This window comes from Carassius carassius, chromosome 24 (assembly GCF_963082965.1).
Source record: "Carassius carassius chromosome 24, fCarCar2.1, whole genome shotgun sequence".
NCBI classification, from domain to species: domain Eukaryota; kingdom Metazoa; phylum Chordata; class Actinopteri; order Cypriniformes; family Cyprinidae; genus Carassius; species Carassius carassius.
Genome location: NC_081778.1, coordinates 16,162,008 through 16,184,825, shown reverse-complemented (window position 1 = coordinate 16,184,825; position 22,818 = coordinate 16,162,008). Strand labels below are relative to the sequence as shown.

The 22,818-nt window shown below is 38.4% G+C and overlaps 2 long non-coding RNA genes across 2 annotated transcripts; both read left to right on the top strand.

Moving 5' to 3' along the window:
- The first annotated feature begins 1,165 nt into the window (after nucleotides 1-1,165).
- Nucleotides 1,166-3,298, top strand: LOC132103615 (uncharacterized). The gene is made up of 6 exons (XR_009423414.1): nucleotides 1,166-1,288; nucleotides 1,607-1,729; nucleotides 1,835-1,862; nucleotides 1,991-2,044; nucleotides 2,287-2,334; nucleotides 3,245-3,298. It is a non-coding gene; the product is annotated as an uncharacterized LOC132103615 (long non-coding RNA).
- A 4,210-nt stretch (nucleotides 3,299-7,508) lies between these two features.
- On the top strand, nucleotides 7,509-22,711 carry LOC132102967 (uncharacterized). The gene is made up of 4 exons (XR_009423315.1): nucleotides 7,509-8,334; nucleotides 9,252-9,342; nucleotides 9,491-9,585; nucleotides 22,264-22,711. It is a non-coding gene; the product is annotated as an uncharacterized LOC132102967 (long non-coding RNA).
- Nucleotides 22,712-22,818: the final 107 nt, after the last annotated feature.

Genomic DNA, 22,818 nt, shown 5'->3' with positions numbered 1-22,818 from the left:
CATTCCTACCTTATAAGTGAAACATATTTTTAGAGAATTAGATAAATAAAAATGCCTTAAACAAAATTGTCTACTTAACTTTCATATTGTCTAAGGTATGTTACAATCGATCATAAAATATGTGAATTTGTCATTTACATAATCGAACAGCGGAAGGTATAAATATTATATTAATTTACCTAAATATAATCAACCAATGCAGGCGTTTTACCGGCTGTTTGGATGAATTTACTTCCATACATTAGAGATGTGGCCTAGGTTTAATTTGTACTATTTAAATTTATTTAATACAAGTTATTTAACCTGTATTAGTAAAACGAAAGATAACATTATTTAATTTGATCCCCGAAACAATATACTTCCGATAAAATTGATTCAATTTTGTTTACGTCTTAAAATTGTACTTTGACAAAATGTTAATAAAAAAAAAAAAAAAAAAAAAAAAAACATACTTCCGCCATTTTTGCACATGCGCACAACACATGAGTTGTCACCTGGCATCACCCGATGACGTATTTTTACGTATGGCATAGGCCTGGCGTCTGACGTCACACTTGGATGTGGGCGGGGTTGGATGTCCACCGCAAGCTGCAGCGAGACGCTCCTCGACATTTTGCTTACTTGGCTCATTCATTCAATTGCCGCCTCTCGTCATTTAAAGTATGATCATGCGGACCTCTCTGCTTCTTGCGTTTTTCTTGTGCTTTTCTCGTCTTATCGAAGGAAAGTCACTCGAAGGTAAGACGGAAGCCTACATTTTTCCCATTTTAATTCCATATTGTTGTTAACGAAAATGCATTTATAACTTTATGACGTGCACCGATAAGTGCCGCTTGAGAACGAAAACAGCTAAGTTAGGCTATGAGCTATGTTTGTTATTCAAGAGTTATTCAAGTTAATTTGACGTGCCTTATAAAATTCACTTGTGTTAAAAGGAGCTCATTCCAATATACAGTCTACTTGCATTGGATCAGGCATACTGTATTGACCGTGAGACCGTAGACTAACGTTAGCTCAGTGTTAGCTCAACTTATTTTTAGTTGACGTTAAACTCCAAAACCTGCTTTAATGCAGGTATAATATAATATAATACATTTACATGTATATTATATATTACATGTAATATAATACGAATTGCAACATGTTTAATTTATTTGATTCATTTCTCGGAGCAGATAAAACGTGTGTAGGAATTCGGAGACAAGATTCCTCCTACGACTTTGCCCTGCCCGACTCTGTGGCCGTGAACGTGCAAGACCCCAGCTGTGATGCAGAGTGGAGCATTGATGTAAATATCAAAACCAGTGCTCCTCTGTCAGGCCATTCTGCTTTTTATTTCAATTTAAACCTAAATCTAATAAATAATTTAAAAATTAAATGTCACCTATAGCCTATACCATGGCAATGCACTTTTTTAATTGTATTTTCTCCCAAAACGCTAACCAAAACTAATTTTCTAAATTCCTGTTTTATTGTTTTTTTAATATAGGAATTGATAGTATTAGGTGTAAAATACTTTTACTATAGGCATTCGCGAAACAAAGCAAACAGTTAAATGTGTGGAAGTTTCACCATGTTTACTGTATGTCTCACAATTCTCCAATAGCAATTCACAGCTATCCTGGAAGGAAATGTAGCACACTTTAAACATCCCTTCAGAAAAGTAAACCGTACTGGAATCAGTGTGGCTTACTGTCCATTTTCAGTCAGATTCCATGTCTCTTGTCATGTGAGTTCAGTAACAGTTATTCATCTTCTCATAATAGATTTACTGCTCTTTATTTTAAGGATTGTGTGTAATGTACAAATGTAATGCTTTTTTATTTTCTTTTAGGATTATGCCAAACACCTCACATGTTCTTGTGAGTAGTATATCACTTTTGTTTCGCTTTGCATTTTGTTTTCCGCATTATGGTAGCTATACAATAACAAAATGACAATAAATAAATAAATAAGAAATAATGGCATTCAATTCTGTTTCTCATATCAGGCACCAATTCCACCAGCATCTATCCAGTGTTTAGCACAACTCTGCCATATGGAGGTATTAAACATGGCACTTTAAATGTGAATTATGTTAAATCCTGTTGTTTTTGCAACACTGAAATAAAATAACCTAAAACATTTAGTCCAGTGTTGCAGTAGAACACATAATCTAGATTTCTTTAAAATGTACAGCAGAAAATGCCTTCAGGAAACAGTGGTAGAGATATAGTATGTGGTGATTTTAGATGGAGATTCTGTGAATGCATGTACTGACGTTTTGTAATATAACTGTATTACCAGATTTATCCTCGACTGCACTCGAAACTCATTCCTCAGTGAGACAACACTGTAAGTATAGTCTGTAAAACAGATAAATCACCTGATACCCAGCATTTGGAAAAAGGGATCAGGCAATAACCTTTTATTAGTTTACTATTGTCTCATTGCTTAAAATGATAATGGCAGAAATGTAGGGATACACTTCTATAGACATTGCCAATCAGTATGATCACCATGTCACTATCAAAATATACAGTACCTGCATAAAAAGCTTATTGCAAATCACATGCACACTGTTTCTTACCAGAATTCACTGTCTTTGTTATGTCTGCAGTTCAGAAATTCCACACAAAACAGAAGAATAACAGTAGTAATAATTATCCTCATTTCGATGTTGGTCGAGGTTATGGGACTGCAGACTGCAAAAACAATGCAAGTTTGCTCTCTCTAGTTTTGCTGAACCTTTTAAAAATCACCTCCCTAAAGTTCCTGTTTTGGAAGCCACTCCTAAAAAACAAATTCAGTGCTTAAGTTTAGTATCATATTTCAGTTGAACAATCTCAAAGAGCAAACCAATCTAATCTAAACTGAATTATCTTAGGAAGCTTTTAAAAAATGTAAATAGGAAATATATTCCTGAATTATGAATTAAGCCTAAAGTTCTGGAGATAAGGGACGGGAAAACATTACTGCAAGTGGTGTTGTAACAGGGAGTTAGTAAAGTTAAACCATGTAAGATTTGTATTAAAATAGAACACATCAACAGGTGGACAGGCAGCAAATCACAGATTTGTATATTATTTTTATTATCATCTTTATAATCTATTATTATCAGAATTGAACTATAAGTACTATTATTTTGGCATGTGAACATTAGAAATGTTGTACCTTGTAGTTAATATCAGTGTATGCATTTTTCATAAAGCACCAGTGAATGTTTTGTTCTATTGATATTTTGGTGAAATGTTCTACTCTACAGATGGTGCTATTGCTGCTGCTGTAGGTTTGGTCATTATCCTTGTCATTTTGGGTTCCTCTCTGCAAGGTATTTCAACAGTTATTTAATACATTTTGCATATTGGCATATTAATGCCATATGCACAAAAACTAAAACTCTATTTTCTATTTTCTAGCACAGCACAAAATGCTCCTGAGAAACAAAACCAGCCTTTTTCAGTAGACTGAGTCTGGGGAGGCAACTGTTATTGCCCTAGAAACAACAACACATGGCGTGGAGTCATAACAACACATTATCTTATAATGTTGCATATATTATATTATATTGTATTATATTATATTATATTATATTGTATTATATTATATTATATTGTATTATATTATATTATATTATATTGTATTGTATTATATTATATTATATTATATTATATTATATTATATTATATTATATTGTATTGTATTGTATTATATTATATTATATTATATTATATTATATTATATTATATTATATAGTCCAAAACATGGGTTTTTAGCATTATATTATATTATATAGTCCAAAACATGGGTTTTTAGCACTGTATTATATTATATTATATTATATTATATTATATTATATTATATTATATTATATTATATTATATTATATTATATTATATTATATTTATTATATTATATTATATTATATTATATTATATTATATTATATAAAACTGGGGGTTTTCACTGTTTGTATCACTCCGCTTGTCCGTGTTTGCAAGTTTCAATTTTGAACTGGAGTTTTTCATTAATTCATTCAGCAGCTAACAGGTTATGACAAGTGAGGGTTTTGTAATGAATGTCTTTTGTATAAACGAGTTACTGAATCATTCATTCATTTACTCAAGTTACTTAATATTACTCAAGTTAATCAATATTGAATAAAACCATGCCAATCAGTATTATATCACGCTTTTGGTGTTACAACAGAGCACACAACAGAGTATGTGGAAGTGGAACAACATCTAATTTTCCTCTCTGGTTAGAGAAAAACAAAGATCTTAGAGTAAGAAAAAACACAGACACACTAAAAGTGAACAAACAGTGAAATATCAGTTTTAATAAATACGATCACTGTTGTACCTATATTATATTATATTATATTATATTATATTATATTATATTATATTATATTATATTATATTATATTATATTATATTATATTATATATGAAGTCTAATATAAAGTTTATAACTCTGTATTTCCTCCAAGGAATTTTTTTTTTTAAGTATTTCCAATAGTTCCCGGTCTCTTCTGTTGTATACTGTGTCTTTCCACAAGAGGACACTGTCTACTAAGTTTTAATCATTACATGTAACGTTAGCGGCGATTGTGTTCATCTTTGCTCAGTGCTGTAAATCTTGTTTGCTCGTATCTCTCTGCATTTCTATCGGAATTTTCTTAGATATTTCAGGTTTTTCCATCCTTGTAGCTGATTTTTAATCTTTTTGTTTTGGGATATTCTGAAACTGCCATTAAACCTATGCCTTTCACTCAAGTCTGTGAATCTGTCGAGTCACAAACGTGTAATGCCTAAGTGTTTGAACAAGACTTGCTTTCAGACATTTCTTTGAATGGACGATAACGCGACTCAGCAAGCGCAAATGTTTATTTACTTATTTTATGGATTGGTTGATTTTTTTTTTAAATGTTTAATTTCGCGTTTGGTTGTAGGGTTAGCTGAGCTAAGCGCCCTTGCCTAACGTTACGTGTATTGGAGAAAGATTAGAAATAGTAACTAGAAGCTGAGAAATATCGCGTAAACACATAAAATCTCACTTACCGGTGGGCAACAACCTTACATGCCATCTGTCTCGGTTTGTAGACAGCTAGAGCGAATGACAACTATTCATTGACTTTACCAAGCCAACTCTTTTTTATTATTGTTGTTTTATTTTGTTGCTTTGACGCGCTGCTAAATGGAGTAAATGATATCATCATAAATTATATTCTGGCTTTAAATTCTATACTGGCTTTAATGATAATTACTGAGTCATTTTATGATTTATATAATTATTTTGGTTCATATTATTATTATTTATCTTTTTCACACAAGCAATTTTAGTTTAACAGTTATTATGTATCATATACTTGATGTATACAGATCATGTAATATAAATAAGCTGTAATATCAAAAGATTGCACTATTTAAAAATAAAAAATCTGACCTTACATGCTCAAGTTTCTATCACTATATATTTTCAAATGTATAAACTAAGTTAAAAAGTTTAACTTGTCACTGCACTGATAGAGCAAGATTATTTATTTTATTTGCCCTCTTTCATGTTTAATATGACGTTTAAATTTGTCATATTCTTCAATCTCTTAACCTTTAGCAAAACCTTTTTAACCTTTAGTTTTGAATCTCACTGGGTCTCTCGCGAGAAGTAAATCAAACATGCTTTGTATTGCAAGGTTTCGTGATTGGCTGTTCACATTCACACATTCACGTGAATGCGCTCCATAAACTCAGGATCAAAGCCTGAGTTGACAAAGAAAGTTGATGAACAGCATCATGGTACCAACAAAGCCGGATTGGAGAGGTTTGGTTTTGTCAACTCAAAACTAATCCTGTAATTCTGAATTTGTTCAGCTACCATCATGGTACAGGCCCCTGGTCAAGACACAGTTAGCCTAATGAAAAATATTGAAGGTCTCATACAGAGGTGGAATGATAGGTCAGTTTTTATGTTTTATCATTTATGTTTGTCCATCAAGATCACTCAACCTAGGTTAATTTGCACACTTTCTTACAAGCCACTAGGAAGAACTACTTAACATTTTTACATATAGTTTGTTTCTTAAATTGAATAATTTATTGTTCTTCAAAATATTGTTGGGCTTATTACAACAGAATATTGTCTTGAGGTCAGTCCTCTGTTTTTTGAACATGTAACAGACATAAACATCTTATTTGATTCTATAATAATAATAATGTGTACTTTTTTGTGTGAAATTGTACTCTTAAATTAAACCTCTTTTTTTCTAGATCACTTCAGTGACCCAGGACCGCCAAAGAAAATCCGGGCACAAATGAATAGCCATAATAAGTGAAAGGTAATTAAATTAATTATAAATGTGGATTTATAGTGTTTTTGAACAAAAAAAAAGATAAAAATTATACAATGCATGTCTGTATTGATCCCTACGTATAGGCTACACGAAAGCATCTTTGTTGTACTATTCATTATCACTAACCATTAGTGTGAAGGTATCAGGGGAGAGGACAGTCCAGACTTGTTTGATAAATGAGTCCACAGAGATGAAAGGCAAAATAAGTCAAACTGAACCGGTCTTTCTGTTTATTTTAAATTTGTTCAGATATGCTGGAACTGGCTTTATTATTTCTATTATGATTTTTAGCATAAACTGCTTGGTAGAACATTTTAAGTTATTTGTGTCTATTCAGTTTTTATGGATTTCTCCTGAATTTGTATTTAGCTTAAAGTCTAATTTAGCAGTCCAACTGCTGTTTTTCACATTTGGCCATTCATTTACAATACCAAAGGGTGAACTACTGTATACACAGCATGTTTCTTTTTTAACTTAACAAGCCACCAGGGACCAAATAATTGTGCATTCTCTCCTAAATATCTAATTGTCCTCTTAATACAACATCTGACTTTAATACAGTACATCAAACTCATTAACTCCATGCCAACATAATTCAGCATGTACTTAAAAAGCAGTAAGTTATGTTCAAAGGGCTAAAAAGTTCTCTGGCACCATGCCAGATCTTCGGCGTGCGGCGGTTGGCTGCGGGGAAAAAAAGTCGTCCTACATTTAAAAACACTTGTAGATATCATGATCGAGTTCATGAGTTAGTGTACCAATGTATGGGAGGAACACAGCTTTCACTCTCATCCAAACTAAAATTACTAGCCAGTCAAAAGTTTTTGTTCTTATAAATATAAGACGTTGTCTCGTGCTAGTGAACCAAGTATCTGCATTTTGCCTCACCTTGTGAGTTAAGTGTTTATCACACCCCGTGTCTATGAGCATGATAAAGCTCATAATTTTCCAAGTGTATGACATAGCTTTTATTCTTCAGGTCAATCATATATTCATGAAAAAAAATCTGTTTGAATAAGGAAAGCGATAACTTTGCCATAGTATCCTTTCAAATTTTAAAGTTGCCACATTGCATTCTTTACTTGTGCTGCTCTTTATTTGTACCATTTTGTTTAATTAGTTCATTAGAATTTGAAATATAAAAACACCATTGATTGATAAATTAGATCTGATTTTAGTCCTTGAAAACAAAATAAAAAGTGAAAATTTATTTAGCAGTTTCTGTACAAATCCTGTTTAAGTTACCAGTTCTTGGACCATTTTAATGTTTTTGTTTGAACTAAACTGTAGTTTTCTGAAGTGAACTGTCTGTGTATAATTCATATTTTATATTCATTTCTTAGTATTTAATGTACCATTATTTCTTTTGAACAAAACAATTTCAGAAATGTCATGTTTTAGATTGTAGGTCATCTGGTACCCCGTCAAGGACAAAGTAGTAAACTTGATATCAAAAGCATCCTTAATGTTACATGGGTTTGCACCATATTGTAATGAGTAACCTTTCTTGGTATTGCTGTTTCAAATACCCCACCATAATCTGTAGTCTGAGCCTGTCAAGTGCTAATGGCAATGGCAGATACGTTACTAATTAGTTTCAAGGAAATGAGTTTTCTTTTTTTTTGCCAAATAACCCTGTGCATGTGTTCGTCCCCACAACCCCCGGAAAAAAAGATCAGGCTCAGGATAGATTTTTTTTTTTTTGCTTTAACCCCTGCGTTCAGTCTAGCATATTATTTCAAATAATAATCTCAACTGTTATAATAAAAGTCTCTGCTTTATGCCTTAGATTATTTAAAAAGTTATTAAAAAATGCAAGATGATGGAGTAAAATCTTGTCTGCACAAAATAATTTCATCTAGCTGACACAAACAATCTCCTATATTCTGTGTTGGGAGGGGTTAAGAAGACTTGAGAGTGGAAAACCATGAAGAAATGAACCCAGTGTGCACCTGCTGAGCAGATTGTCAGCTGCACTGGTGTCAACTAAAGATCATCGCTCACAGTGAGTACCTCCATTAAATTTTTACTGTATTATCGAATTCCTGGTTATAGTTTATTGCTTTAGTCTATTTCTGTTTTCTTAAATATTTAAATATATGTAAACGACTGCGTAATTTGAGGGAACCCATGTAACTTATTTACCATGGTTCATTCACTTAATTATGAGGCAGGCTATAAAATGTTTTTTTTTTTCTCTTTCATCAAATCTGTCAGATGTGTACTCAGTTCATCCATTGAGAATATTCTTATACAGTAAGTGGCATAATACTGCAGGGCCAAAACAGATACATTATTCAAATCGAAGGAAACCCAATCATCAGTTAAACTGTACTGATTTGTTTTGTCATACAGCTTTGCTAGGTCAGAAATAAACCCTGTTTTTGTCTAGCTGTATTCCAGGGAGAGTGATCTTACACAGGCGGCATCCTTTCACTCATCCCAAATCCTCATACGAAAATGTAGGGAATGATAGGCAGTATCTGAGAAGTCAATTGGCATGCCTACAGAAACCATAATGAAACTGGAAAATATGATGCATAAGGTTCTGGTTTTTGCAGTAGAAACCTCCATTTAATGGAATAATCCTGGTGATTTTATCTTATGTGATTTGTTAATTATTCAAATATCCTGCCTATACATATTTGACGTGATGATTTGAGTAGGCTATCTACAGTTTCATTTTTGTTCTTTAATATTTAAATAATGCAAAGATTTTCTCTTCAATGCAAATATTGATGCAATTGAAAATAACTGTTTTGTGTGTCATTGGTTATGTCTGTATTGTCTGCATGTGATTTATCTTTGTCAGATGGTGCCATTACAGATAATAAAGCAGCCACTAGATGCAGCTTTTGCAGTTATTTTAATGTGAGTTCATTGCAACGTGATGAATTCACTGAAATCATTGAATGTCCACAGAGGTGTATCTGAAGAAAGAGAACAGGGAACGGCAAAATGGGATTATACAGAGAGGTTCTGTTGCTCTCTTTTCTAGTCCACTGGGCTACAGGTAACTGGTTTAATAATATTAAATTTTTTATTTAATCATTTTGGACCTTAAATAGAAGAGACAAAGCTTTTTTTAAGCTTCTTGTAGTACAATGAAGAAAAATGTCATTAATTTCAGTATAAATGTGCTGTAATTTGTTATTACTTAGTATCATCCCAGGGTATGAAGGAGATGCCCATCAGCCAGTCAACAATAGGATTTCCGCGACTACCTGCAGACTTTACGGGAATGGCCAAGAAACTGGTAACTTAGTACCACACAATCCTTACGTCTCATACTGAAAATACAGTCAGGGCCAGGATAAATGGGTTGTTTCTTTAACTATAGGGAATAATGAAACACTATTTCTGAATCGTCATTTTTCTGAACAAGCAATGTAATTTCCATAACATTACGTGGAAATGACACCAACAAAATGACTGACCTCTTGTCCTGCTGAGACTAATTTCATATATATCATATTAAGTATCTTAAACTGAGGAAAATAATATTTTTACACTTTTTACAGTTTGTTAAACTACAGCTTGATTAGAAAAACACAGTAAAATATCAGTGATATTTGCCAAGATTTTACTTGGTTTCCTTCACACATCCCATGACTTACATGAATTTTAATTTCAATCATGCTCTTAACCCTTGTTTTGAAGAAAAAAAAGAGCAACATAAAAATTTATATAAATAATTTTCACACAATAAATATTGAAACTGTGTTTATTTCACTCTTTTTTTTACTATCTAAATAAAAAAAAAAGTATTAATTAATTATTATTTATATTTTTAAAGGTCCCGTTTTTCGCGCTTTTTTGAAGCTTTGATTGTGTTTACAGTGTGCAATATAACGTGTTCATGTTTCGCATGTAAAAAAACATAGTATTTTTCACACAATTCAACTATCTGTATACCGCTGTTTTCACTGTCATAAAAACGGGCTGATGACTTCCTTGTTCTATAAAGTCCCTCCTCCTTCAGAAATACGTAATGAGCTCTGATTTGGCCAGCGGTTCCTGTGTTGTGATTCGGCTGCAGCTGAGCGCAGGCTGCCCTCCTGGAAACGCGATTGGGCAGGTTTTGAGAACAAGTGGGCAGGAGCATGTGCTGGAGATGTACTAATGATCACAGGAGCGTTTTTACTATAGAGATGCGCATGAAAATCGCATTAGATTTTTTTGCACAGCCCTAACATCTAGTTAACAAAGCTAAACAACGTTGCCCTTTGTGTAATAAGTTACAGAAACTGTTAAACGCACCAACTTAAATAATAAAGTACACTTACCGGTTGTGGTCCATAAACAACACCTTCTCCAGACAAAGAGGGAACTGCTCCATCTTTCAAGAATAATCTTTGTGCGAATCCGGCATTAAACTGATTGAGATTGAGGAAGCTGTCCTCAGCAAAATGTGCTGCACATAGTTTTACATGTGGATTATAATTTTCGGGAACCGAGTTAAACATAAATTGTAACCATTAATCTCCAAGTACAGCGTCCCTGGGATGGCCAAACAAAGATGATTGGACTCCGAGATGAAAATAACAGCGTTTCGACGACATGACGAAAAACACAAACGCAACTCTTCCTCATCTCGATTGGAGCGCAACAAGACCACGCCCCCTTTTTGTGTATTCATGTGGGCTGAGGTTAGTCAAAAAACTGTTTTAGTGACGTCATTACTGCAGGAACTAGAGAGATGTAGTCCAAATGGGTCGTTTTTTGTAGGCGAATTGTGTTAAATAAAATATCTCACTTGGCATTGAACTTTGAGCTTTAGAATTTTACAGATATTATTTATACTCTAACAACAACATTACACACTAAGTCTGAAACATGGGATCACGAAGAACGGGACCTTTAATAAGGATTTTGCAGGGTCTGCAAGGGTAACAAGGGTAAAATAGCATCCACATAAAAGGCGTTTGAAAAAAGATATACAAAAATCTAGTATAAACAAATCAAGTCACCTTTATTTATATAGCGCTTTAAACAAAATACATTGCATTAAACCAACTGAACAACATTAATTAGGAAAACAGTGTGTCAATAATGCAAAATGACAGTTTAAGGCAGTTCATCATTGAATTCAGTGATGTCATCTCAGTTCAGTTTAAATAGTGTCTGTGCAATCATTTGCAATCAAGTAAACGATATCGCTGTAAATGAAGTGACCACAACTAAGCAAGCCAGAGGCTACAGCGGCAAGGAACCAAAACTCCATCTGTGACAGAATGGAGAAAAAAACCTTGGGAGCAGAGGTGGAAAGAGTACAAAAATATTCTACTCAAGTAAAAGTACCATTACATTAATGAAATTTTACTTAAGTACAAGTAAAAGTACCAGTCTAAAAAATCCACTCAAGTAAAAGTAAAAAGTAGCTCATTTAAAATTTACTCAGAGTAAAAATTACTTAGTTACATTTTAACCAGTGGGAGGGAGTCAAAAATGGGACAGACCAAGGGTGTCAAACTCAGTTCCTGGAGGGCCACAGTCCTGCACAGTTTAGATTTAACCCTAATTAAACACACCTGATCCAGCTAATCTAATCATTTAGGTTTATTTGAAAACTACATGATATGTGTGCTGGAGCAGGTTTAGGGCTATGGCCCTCCAGGAACTGAGTTTGACACCCCTGGAATAGGTCTATTAGTCTCAAACTAGTTGTTTTTAATTAAAGGAATCAGTTATTTAGAATAATAAAACATTTGGGCTGTTATCTGGCAAATCAGTATCAACAAACTCATCTTTTCAATACAGAGGAAATGCAAAAGCTTCATCGGATGTGGCATTTAGATGTATTACACTGTTTAGTGCAGGAGAAGAATGCATTTAACCTGCAGTTACAAATGCATGAATAATGTTTTGATATGCCAGACATAAAATGTTGAATACTCATTTGAAATTGTAAAAACTTAATTATAAAAAAATAAAAAAATCAAAAGATACTTTAAATGTGAAATTAAAATGGCCAGTATGTGTCAGCAAGTCACTGTTAATAAGTGAGTCATTGCGATTGAACCAAATCATTTAAACGGTTGATTCATTCAGAAACGAAACACTGTCATGTTGCTCAGAGATGCAAAATTTTGCTTTGGTGGCTGTGTTTGGAATAAATTTTTGTTGTAGAAATAGAGCAAAAACAATGGCAATATGGTGTCTAAAACGCAAGTCTCTTAGTTTACTGTCCTGTTGTAAAAAAAAAAAAATATATATATATATATATATATATATATATATATACATCAGTGGCGGCTGCTGGTCTTTCAAAGAGGGGAAGCTCATTTTCGGCCTACATTATAACCCTCTGATGGTCTTCATTTGTAGTGACACTCGGGGTCTTTTTGACCCCAGACAATAACATTTCATTTTGTAATAGTAAAATATTTAAATTTTTTACAAATATAATTTTACTCTGTTCATTTATGTTTTTACTAAACTTTGTACAGTTTTTGGAGGATTTAAATCTTTTACATTTCTATAAATAAATAAATATTTATTTAAATAGGCTTTTTTTTTTTTACAAAAAAAGAAAAAAGCCTTTCAGGTAAAATTCACTTCATAAAAGACCCAGATTTCTAACTTTCATACATGGGGATACCATGGATAATTTTATAAGGTTTAATGTAAGATTTTTGCCCATTTTTGGGGAAATTCAGTTTAAAAATTGTAATAAATCACTAGATGGCTATAGTGTGTGTGTGTGTGTGTGTGTGTGTGCGCGCGCACATTTTCAATCTGTCTTAGTTACCAATTTAATTTTGTGGTGGTTCTGCATTTTACAAATATCAAGAAATATTGCCGCAGTTTGTCTTTCGAATACACTTGAGAAATCCGCGATCATGGGACTGAGCGTGAAACAGCTTCGCCGACTTCTTATGGTGCAGACCGCTGTCAGTCAAAAGGAGATCGACAGATCCTCCAATCATCACGCGGAAGCCCAGTCTTCATTCACCTCCAGAGACGCTGAGCGTCCGTGGGCGGGACATAATCGCAGCATTTATCCAATGACCGTCTAGCTTCGGAGCACTGAAAAAAACTGTTCAAAGCAGCCCCATCGAAGTCAATGGACGCTCGGCTTCAACAGGGAAATGCACTGTGACGCTACGGGAATGTATGAGAAGAAAATCGAGTCAGCCGACATGTAGCTGATTAACACAATACATAATACACAATAGTACATATTTGACCGTTGGGTTTCTTTTTTTACATTAGAGGGGAAGCTGAGCTTCCCTTGCAGTCTTAAAGAAATCCCCACTGATCTATATATATATATATATATATATATATATATATATATGTGTGTGTGTGTGTGTGTGTGTGTGTGTGTGTGTGTGTGTGTGTGTGTGTGTGTGTGTGTGTGTGTGTGTGTGTGATTATGATTTTTAGAGGAAAAGACAGCATTCTTTGTGTGATTTTGATTCTAAATGATTTTGATTGATTTCATTCTAAATGCATTTCAACAGACTGAATCACACAGTGAAAGAACACTCTAAATGCGCGCGTACATCATTAAAACAACAATTATGATATTATCGCAGACAATATATATCGCACACTCCGCACCAGTCTTTTTGGCTAATTTGTGCAAAACCTCTTGCTAAAATGTCAAAGCATCATTTTAACCACCAATGCAATGACGCAATTATTTAGCTCACCTCTATATGCTTACGTGGGGTTGATGTCCTGTCGAGATTTTATAAGCTGCTAGTTTGGTCTCCCTAGGCAAGCACAGCATACACAGCATAATAGAGCATACATATGGCCAGGGGTTCACTTCATTTCCTTGAGTTCAACTTCAGAATATTACGGGGTTTCGTTTTCAGCGGTGTCTGCACCACTAACGCCTGTTTTGTCCGTCTGCATCTTTCTTGTGATTTTAGCGCCAGTTTGCCCTCCTGCTCATTATTTACTGACATAGCTTCCAGGGAGCGATTTTTTTTTTTTTACTCAGTAATTAATGTGTTTTAAAATGTAGCGAAGTACAATACTTCAAACAAATTATACTTAAGTAAAAGTAAAATTACAGATTAAAAAAAATACTTAAAAAAGTAGAAGTACACAAAAAAGCTACTCAATTACAGTAACGCGAGTAAATGTAATTCGTTACTTTCCACCTCTGCTTGGGAGAAACTAGGCTCAGTTGGGGGGCCGGTTCTCCTCTGACCAGACGAAACCAGCAGTTCAATTCCAGGCTGCAGCAAAGTCAGATTGTGCAGAAGAATCATCTGTTTCCTGTGGTCTTGTCCTGATGGTCATCTTAGACAAGGTCTTTACAGGGGATCTGTATCTGGGGCTCTAGTTGTCCTGGTCTCCGCTGTCTTTCAGGGCTGTAGAGGTCCTTTCTAGGTGCTGATCCACCATCTGGTCTGGATACATTCTGGATCCGGGTGACTGCAGTGACCCTCTAATCTGGATACAGACTGGATCTGGTGGCTACGGTGACCTCAGAATAAGAGAGAAACAGACTAATATTAGCGTATATGCCATTCTTCTAATGATGTAGCAAGTACATCGGGTGTTATGGGAAGTGTTCCCGGTTCTGGTTTACCTAAATAATGCAGCCTAAAAATCCTTTAAAGGTTTTGGATATTAGAAGCACATTCGTGTGTTATGTGTAAGCCAGGTTAAAGGGATGGGTCTTTAATCTAGACTTAAACTGCAAGAGTGTGTCTGCCTCCCGAACAATGTTAGGTAGGTTATTCCAGAGTTTAGGCGCCACATAGGAAAAGGATCTGCCGCCCGGAGTTGATTTTGATATTCTAGGTATTATCAAATTGCCTGAGTTTTGAGAACACAGTGGACATGGAGGATTATAATGTAACAAGAGCTCATTCAAATACTGAGGTGCTAAACCATTCAGGGCTTTATAAGTAATTAGCAATATTTTTAAATCTATACAATGTTTGATAGGGAGCCAGTGCAGTGTTGACAGGACCGGGTTAATATGGTCATACTTCCTGGTTCTAGTAAGAACTCTTGCTGCTGCATTTTGGACTAACTGTAGTTTGTTTACTAAGCGTACTGAACAATCACCCAATAAAACATTACAATAATCTAACCTTGAGGTAATAAATGCATGGATTAACATTTCTGCATTTGACATTGAGAGCATAAGCAATAATTTAGATATATTTCTGAGATGGAAAAATACAGTTTTACAAATTCTAGAAACGTGGCTTTTTGAGGAAAGATTGCTATCACATAGCACACCTAGGTTCCTAACTGATGACGAAGAATTGACAGAGCAGCCATCAAGTCTTAGACAGTGTTCTAGGTTATTACATGCAGAGTTTTTAAGTCTTATAATTAACACATCTGTTTTTTCAGAATTTAGCAGTAAGAAATTACTCGTCATCCAGTTTTTTTATATCGACTATGCATTCCATCAGTTTTTCATTTTGGTATGTTTCGCCGGGCCGCAAAGAAATATGGAGCTGAGTATCATCAGCATAACAGTGAAAGCTAACACCATGTTTCCTGATGATATCTCCCAAGGGTAACATGTAAAGCGTGAAGAGTAATGGCCCTAGTACTGAGCTTTGAGGTACTCCATACTGCACTTATGATCAATATTATACCTCTTCGTTCACTGCTATGAATTGATAGCTGTGGCAGGGGGGGCGTGGTTTAGCGAAGTCTGCAGCGGGAGAGAGAATAAGGAGACGAGCGGTAAGTGAGTGGTTTGGGCAGAAATTATCATCACCTGTCTCTTGTTCTAGTAATTGGCGTGGAGAGAGTTTAAAACGTCAGGAGAATCGGAAGCAAGCGAGAGAGAGACGGACTGCTCACGCGAGCCGGAAACAGAAACGGAAACCGGAAAGAGTAACCCGGAACTAGCGCTGTCAGAATAAGAGTCACCGTTTGGGTGTTTGTAACTTGGAGTTCTTTTTATTTTATAATAAAACTGTCAGCAGTCCCGCCGACCCCTTTGTCCTCTTCCTTCCAACCCACGAACTTTGCTACACTGGTGCCGAAACCCGGGAGGAAGTAGGACCGTCGCCGCTGCCATGCAAAGTCCGGCCGCCACGCCGCTTGCAGATATCATCGCCTCCCTCGCGGTCTATCACCACGAACAACACCAGGCCCTGCTGGACCTGAGGACCGACCAGGAGAGACGTTTTCAGGCCATTGTCCAGGCCCAGCAAGAGGACCGCGAGAGGTTCCTGAGCTGGATTGATCGGGAGGTTCGCGCCGAGGCCGCCGGTGCCGCTGCACAAGATGGGGCCCCAGGACGAACCGGAGGCCTTCCTGGAGCTATTTGAAAAGTCAGCGGAGGCCTGCGGGTGGCCCCGAGAGCAGTTGCCGGTGCGCCTCATTCCCCTGCTCTCTGTAGAGGCCCAGGTGGCTGCTCAACAACTTCCGGTGGCGAACCTCCTGGTCTTCGATGACCTAAAGAGGGCCGTCATCCAGCGGGTCGGCCGGTCGCCCGAACAACCCCGCCAGCGGTTTCGGTCCCTGGACTTGGGCGAAGCCGGTCGACCCTTCGCAATGGCCCAACAGCTCCGGGACTCCTGCCGCAAGTGGCTATTAGCCGAGGGAAGCGACGTAGAGCATGTCATCGACCTAGTGGTGCTGGAGCAGTTCATCTCTCGGCTTCCCAAGAAGACGGCCGAGTGGGTACAGTGCCACCGCCCCACGTCGCTGGACTCGGCCATCCACCTGGCGGAGGACCACATGGTGGCGTGCCCAGGGGTCGGTGCACCCCCACCTACTAACTCTCTCTCTGTCCCTCTCCCTAGGTCCCGTCCACACCAGGCTACTTCGTGAGTCCAAGGGCCCCGCCCAGGGGGGTACATATCCGGCCTTGGTGGATTCAGGATGTAACCAAACCTCAATCCATCAAAGCCTGATTCAACCGGGGGCATTGGATACAAGCCGCGTGGTTAAGGTGCGGTGCGTACACGGGGATGTGGTGGAGTATCCGGTTGTCCCAATTATAATTCAATTCCGGGGACAAAAGCATAGTGTGGAGGTGGCGGTTAGTCCCCACCTCCGGCATCCGATAATCTTGGGAATGAATTGGCCCGCGTTTACGGTTTTATTGGGGTCGTTATGTGCGGATGCCTCTTGGGGAAATAAGGTGCGGAAGGAGACCGCGCGGGTACAGGTGGGGGAAACTGAGCCAGGACCGCTGGGTTCTGCTTCAGGGGAACCGAACGAAATCGGGAGACTGATTCTCTCGGAGCGTGATGACTTTCCTCTGGAGCAGTCTCAGGATGAGACCCTAAAACATGCATTTCAACAGGTCCGCGCCATCGATGGCCAGTCTCTCCAACCTGCCCTCCCGCTCTCCTATCCGTATTTTGCCATTTTAAGAGACCGGTTGTATCGAGTGACCCAAGACGCTCGGACAAAATTGAATACAACCCAATTGTTAATTCCAAAGGGCCGCAGGGAAATGCTTTTCCATGCGGCTCATTCTAATCCTATGGCGGGCCATTTGGGACAGGCAGCAACACTAAATCGCCTCATGGCACGTTTCTTTTGGCCGGGCATACATGACAACGTGCGCAGGTGGTGCTCGTTTTGTCCGGAAAGTCAGTTGGTAAACCCACCGGCCGCCCCAAAAGCGCCTTTGCGCCCTCTTCCCTTAATGCAGGTCCCCTTCGAGAGAATTGGTATGGACCTCATCGGGCCATTAGAGTGATCGGCACGAGGACATCGCTTTGCATTAGTCATAGTTGATTATGCAACATGATATCCTGAAGCGGTGGCCCTCCGCAACATTTCCGCTAAAAGTGTTGCGGATGCCCTGTTTCGTCTTATCTCCCGGGTGGGGGTTCCAAAAGAAATCCTCACCGATCAAGGCAAGGCGTTTATGTCACGTATGCTACGCGAACTGTACGGATTGTTGGGCATTAAGTCGATTCGAACTAGCGTCTATCACCCACAAACCGACGGCCTGGTCGAACGATTTAATCGCACACTTAAATCCATGATCCGTAAGTTCGTTCATGAAGACGCCAAAAATTGGGATAGGTGGCTAGAGCCCTTGTTATTCGCTGTGCAAGAGGTCCCGCAAGCCTCCACGGGGTTTTCCCCCTTCAAGCTTCTCTATGGACGCCAGCCCCGGGGGGTGCTCGACGTACTGAGAGAAACTTGGGAGGAGGGACCATCTCAGGGCAAAAACGAAATTCAGCATGTGCTGGACTTGAGAACAAAACTCCACACATTGGGGCGGCTATCAAGAGAGAGTTTGTTACAAGCCCAGGACCGCCAGAGCCAGCTGTATAACAGGGGAACTAGGTTATGCAAATTTGCACCGGGAGAGAAAGTACTTGTATTACTCCCAACGTCGAGCTCCAAATTAATGGCTAAGTGGCAGGAACCGTTTGAGGTCGCACGACAGGTCGGAGATCTCGATTATGAGGTAATACGGTCCGATAGGAACGGGTTCCGTCAGATCTACCACCTCAATCTTCTTAAAAAATGGAATGAGGCGGAATCAGTGATGTTGGCAATGGTGATTGGCGGAGAGGATGATCTCGGGCCAGAGGCGAATATCAAACCACCATCCCTCGCCCTGGCTCCAGGGGGAGATCACCTCTCGCCGTCCCAACTCACTGATTTGACGAAATTGCAGGCAGAGTTTGCCGACGTCTTCTCACCCCTACCGGGCCGTACTAACCTGATTCAGCACCATATCGAGACCGAGCCGGGCGTGGTAGTTCGCAGCCGGCAGTATCGTTTACCTGAGCACAAGAAAAAAGTAGTTCAGGCTGAATTAGGCGCTATGCTTGACATGGGGGTAATAGAAGAATCTTATAGTAACTGGGCGAGCCTGATAGTTTTAGTTCCGAAAACGGACGGCTCAGTCCGTTTCTGTGTAGATTACCGCAAGGGGAATTCTGTGTCGAAATTCGACGCGTATCCAATGTCGCGGGTTGACAAGTTGCTTGATCGGCTGGGCGCGGCTCGCTTTTATTCGACACTGGACTTAACAAAGGGCTATTGGCAGATCCCCTTGTCTCCATTGTCCAGAGAAAAGACAGCTTTCACAACGCCGTTTGGATTACACCAATTTGTTACCCTTCCGTTTGGCTTGTTCGGGGCCCCAGCTACCTTTCAGCGCCTCATGGACAGGATTCTGCGGCCCCATGCTGCGTATGCGGCTGCCTACCTAGATGATATCATTATATTTAGTAATGATTGGCAGCGGCATATGCAGCATCTGAGGGCTGTCCTGAGGTCGCTGAGGGGAGCAGGGCTCACGGCCAACCCAAAGAAGTGTGCGATTGGGCGGGTGGAAGTAAGGTATCTGGGCTTCCACTTGGGGCATCGGCAGGTGCGTCCCCAAATTGATAAGACAGCCGCTATTGCGACCTGCCCACGTCCCAAGACCAAAAAGGAGGTAAGGCAGTTCTTGGGGCTGGCGGGATATTATAGATGGTTTATTCCTAATTATTCGGATCTCACCAGCCCTTTGACTGACCTTACTAAAAAGGAGGTGCCAGATACGGTCCAGTGGACGGAGCCGTGCCAGCAGGCCTTTACTCAGGTCAAGGCTGCCCTGTGTGGCGGGCCGTTGTTACACTATCCTGATTTTTCTCTCCCTTTTCTGTTGCAGACAGACGCGTCGGACAGGGGGCTGGGAGCAGTCCTGTCCCAGGAGATGGAGGGGGAGGAACGGCCGGTGCTGTACATTAGCCGGAAGCTCTCGAAGAGAGAGGCTAAGTACAGCACCATTGAGAAAGAGTGCCTGGCCATCAGATGGGCCGTCCTCCCCCTCCGCTATTATCTCCTGGGGCAGGAGTTCACCCTCTGTTCGGACCACGCCCCGCTGCAGTGGCTCCACCGCATGAAGGATACCAACGCGCGGATCACTCGTTGGTATCTATCTCTTCAGCCTTTTAAGTTCAAGGTGATCCACAGGCCGGGTGTTCAGATGGCGGTGACCAACTTCCTCTCCAGAAATGGGGGGGGGGGGGGGGGGCTGCAGGCCGGATGGCTCCCCGGCCTGAGTCGGGCGGTGGGGGTATGTGGCAGGGGGGGGCGTGGTTTAGCGAAGTCTGCAGCGGGAGAGAGAATCAGGAGACGAGCGGTAAGTGAGTGGTTTGGGCACAAATTATCATCACCTGTTTCTTGTTCTAGTAATTGGCGTGGAGAGAGTTTAAAACGCCAGGAGAATCGGAAGCAAGCGAGGGAGAGACGGACTGCTGACGCGAGCCGGAAACAGAAACGGAAACTGGAAAGAGTAACCCGGAACTAGCGCTGTAAGAATAAGAGTCACCGTTTGGGTGTTTGTAACTTGGAGTTCTTTTTATTTTATAATAAAACTGTCAGCAGTCCCGCCGACACCTTTGTCCTCTTCCTTCCAACCCACAAACTTTGCTACAATAGCGTTCATATAAGTACGATTTAAACCATGCTAATGCACTTCCATTAATGCCAACAAAGTGTTCTAGTCTATGCAAAAGAATGTTGTGGTCAATAGTGTTGAACGCAGCACTAAGATCCAATAGCACTAATAGAGAGATACAACCACGATCAGATGATAAGAGCAGGTCATTTGTAACTCTAAGGAGAGCAGTCTTAGTACTATGATACGGTTTAAATCCTGACTGGAAATCCTCACAGATACCATTTTTCTCTAAGAAGGAATATAATTGTGAGAATACTACCTTTTCTTGTATCTTGGACAGAAAAGGATGATTCGAGATCGGTCTATAATTAACTAGTTCTTTGGGGTCAAATTGTGTTTTTTTTTTATGAGAGGCTTAATAACAGCCAGTTTTAAGGTTTTCGGGACATATCCTAATGACAATGAGGAATTAATAATAGTCAGAAGAGGATCTATGACTTCTGGAAGCACCTCTTTTAGGAGCTTAGATGGAATAGGCTCTAACATACATGTTGTTGGTTTAGATGATTTAACAAGTTTATACAATTCTTCCTCTCCTATAGTAGAGAAAAAGTGAACTGTTCCTCAGGGGTTCTATAGTGCACTGTCTGATGAGATACTGTTGCTGATGGCTGAATGGTTAAAATTGTATCCATAATAGTATCGATTTTAGAAGTAAAGTAGTTCACAAAGTCATTACTGCTGTGATGTTGGGAAATGTCAACACTTGTTGATGCTTTATTTTTCGTTAATTAAGTTTCGTTCGTCCACTGTATTGAATAAATACCTGGGGTTATGTTTGTTTTCTTCTAAAAGAGAAGAAAAGTAATCAGAGCTAGCAGTTTTTAATGCTTTTCTGTAGGATAGGTTACTTTCCCACCAAGCAATACGAAATACCTCTAGTTTTGTTTTCCTCCAGCTGCACTCCATTTTCCGGGCTGCTCTCTTTAGGGTGCGAGTATGCTCATTATACCATGGTGTCAGACTGTTTTCCTTAACCTTCCTTAAGCATAAAGGAGCAATTGTATTTAAAATATTAGAAAAGTCAATCATTTCTATTACATCATCAAGTTGTTCTGAGGTTTTGGATATGCTAAGGAATTCGGACACATCAGGAAGATTACTTACAAAGCAGTCTTTTGTGGTAGAATTTATGGTTCTACCATACTTGTAACAAGAAGTAGAATTTTGTAGAATTTTAGTTTTGATATGAAGTTTGCACAAAACTAAATAATGATCTGAGATATCATCAATTGGCTGCATAATTTCAACACCATCAACATCAATTCCATGTGACAGTATCTAGACTTTCTTGGTCCAACCTCCATATAAAAAAAGAAAGAAAAAAGTAATAAAGTAATAAAATCAGTTTCTGGGTCATAAGTGTAAAGAAACACCCAAGTATGATATGCAAGATGAAACTATCATTAGAACATAAATTAATTCCTAACTAATAGATTTTAGCATTGTTCACCAGTCATTAACCAACTATACATTTACATGTGTGTAAGTCTTATTCAGAACAAATTGCAGTTTCAGCTTTACATTTTTTTTTTTAAAATTTACTATGTTTCCTTTGTTTTCTGACAGATGAGCACATGCTTCTCGAAAGGTAAAATTCCTACAGCCACATTTGTCATTATCTGTTGGCTTGGACACATTTGGCCTTACAAAATCATGGTATGGAAATGACTTATGCGTTGCTCCTGTCCTGTGTAATACATTTAGGGAGCTATATTGAATAACCATAAGCAAATACAAATGCCTAAGGAAAAAGTGTAGTGTATATTTGCATATTGCATTAGAGAAAAAAAAAATATTCCATTCCAAACAAAATGTATTACTAATCATAATCTTCTCTGTCATAAATGCGATATATTTTGAAGTCGGATAACAATTATTCTATAGTTTATACCATTATTCATAACCAGAAAATGTTTGTTGTTCATAAAGAGAGTGTCTGGGTTTTTGTGTCTTTTGTTAAATTATGTGGTTGCATTGTTTCAGGTCACCAGGTGCCCGTAATGAACAATTCACCGAACAGGTAGACTGCCATTGAGCTAATGGAGATAATATGCCTGGTGTATATTTGAATACTATTGATCACATTTCACTGTATGAAAAACAACTTTATTGTCTTTATTT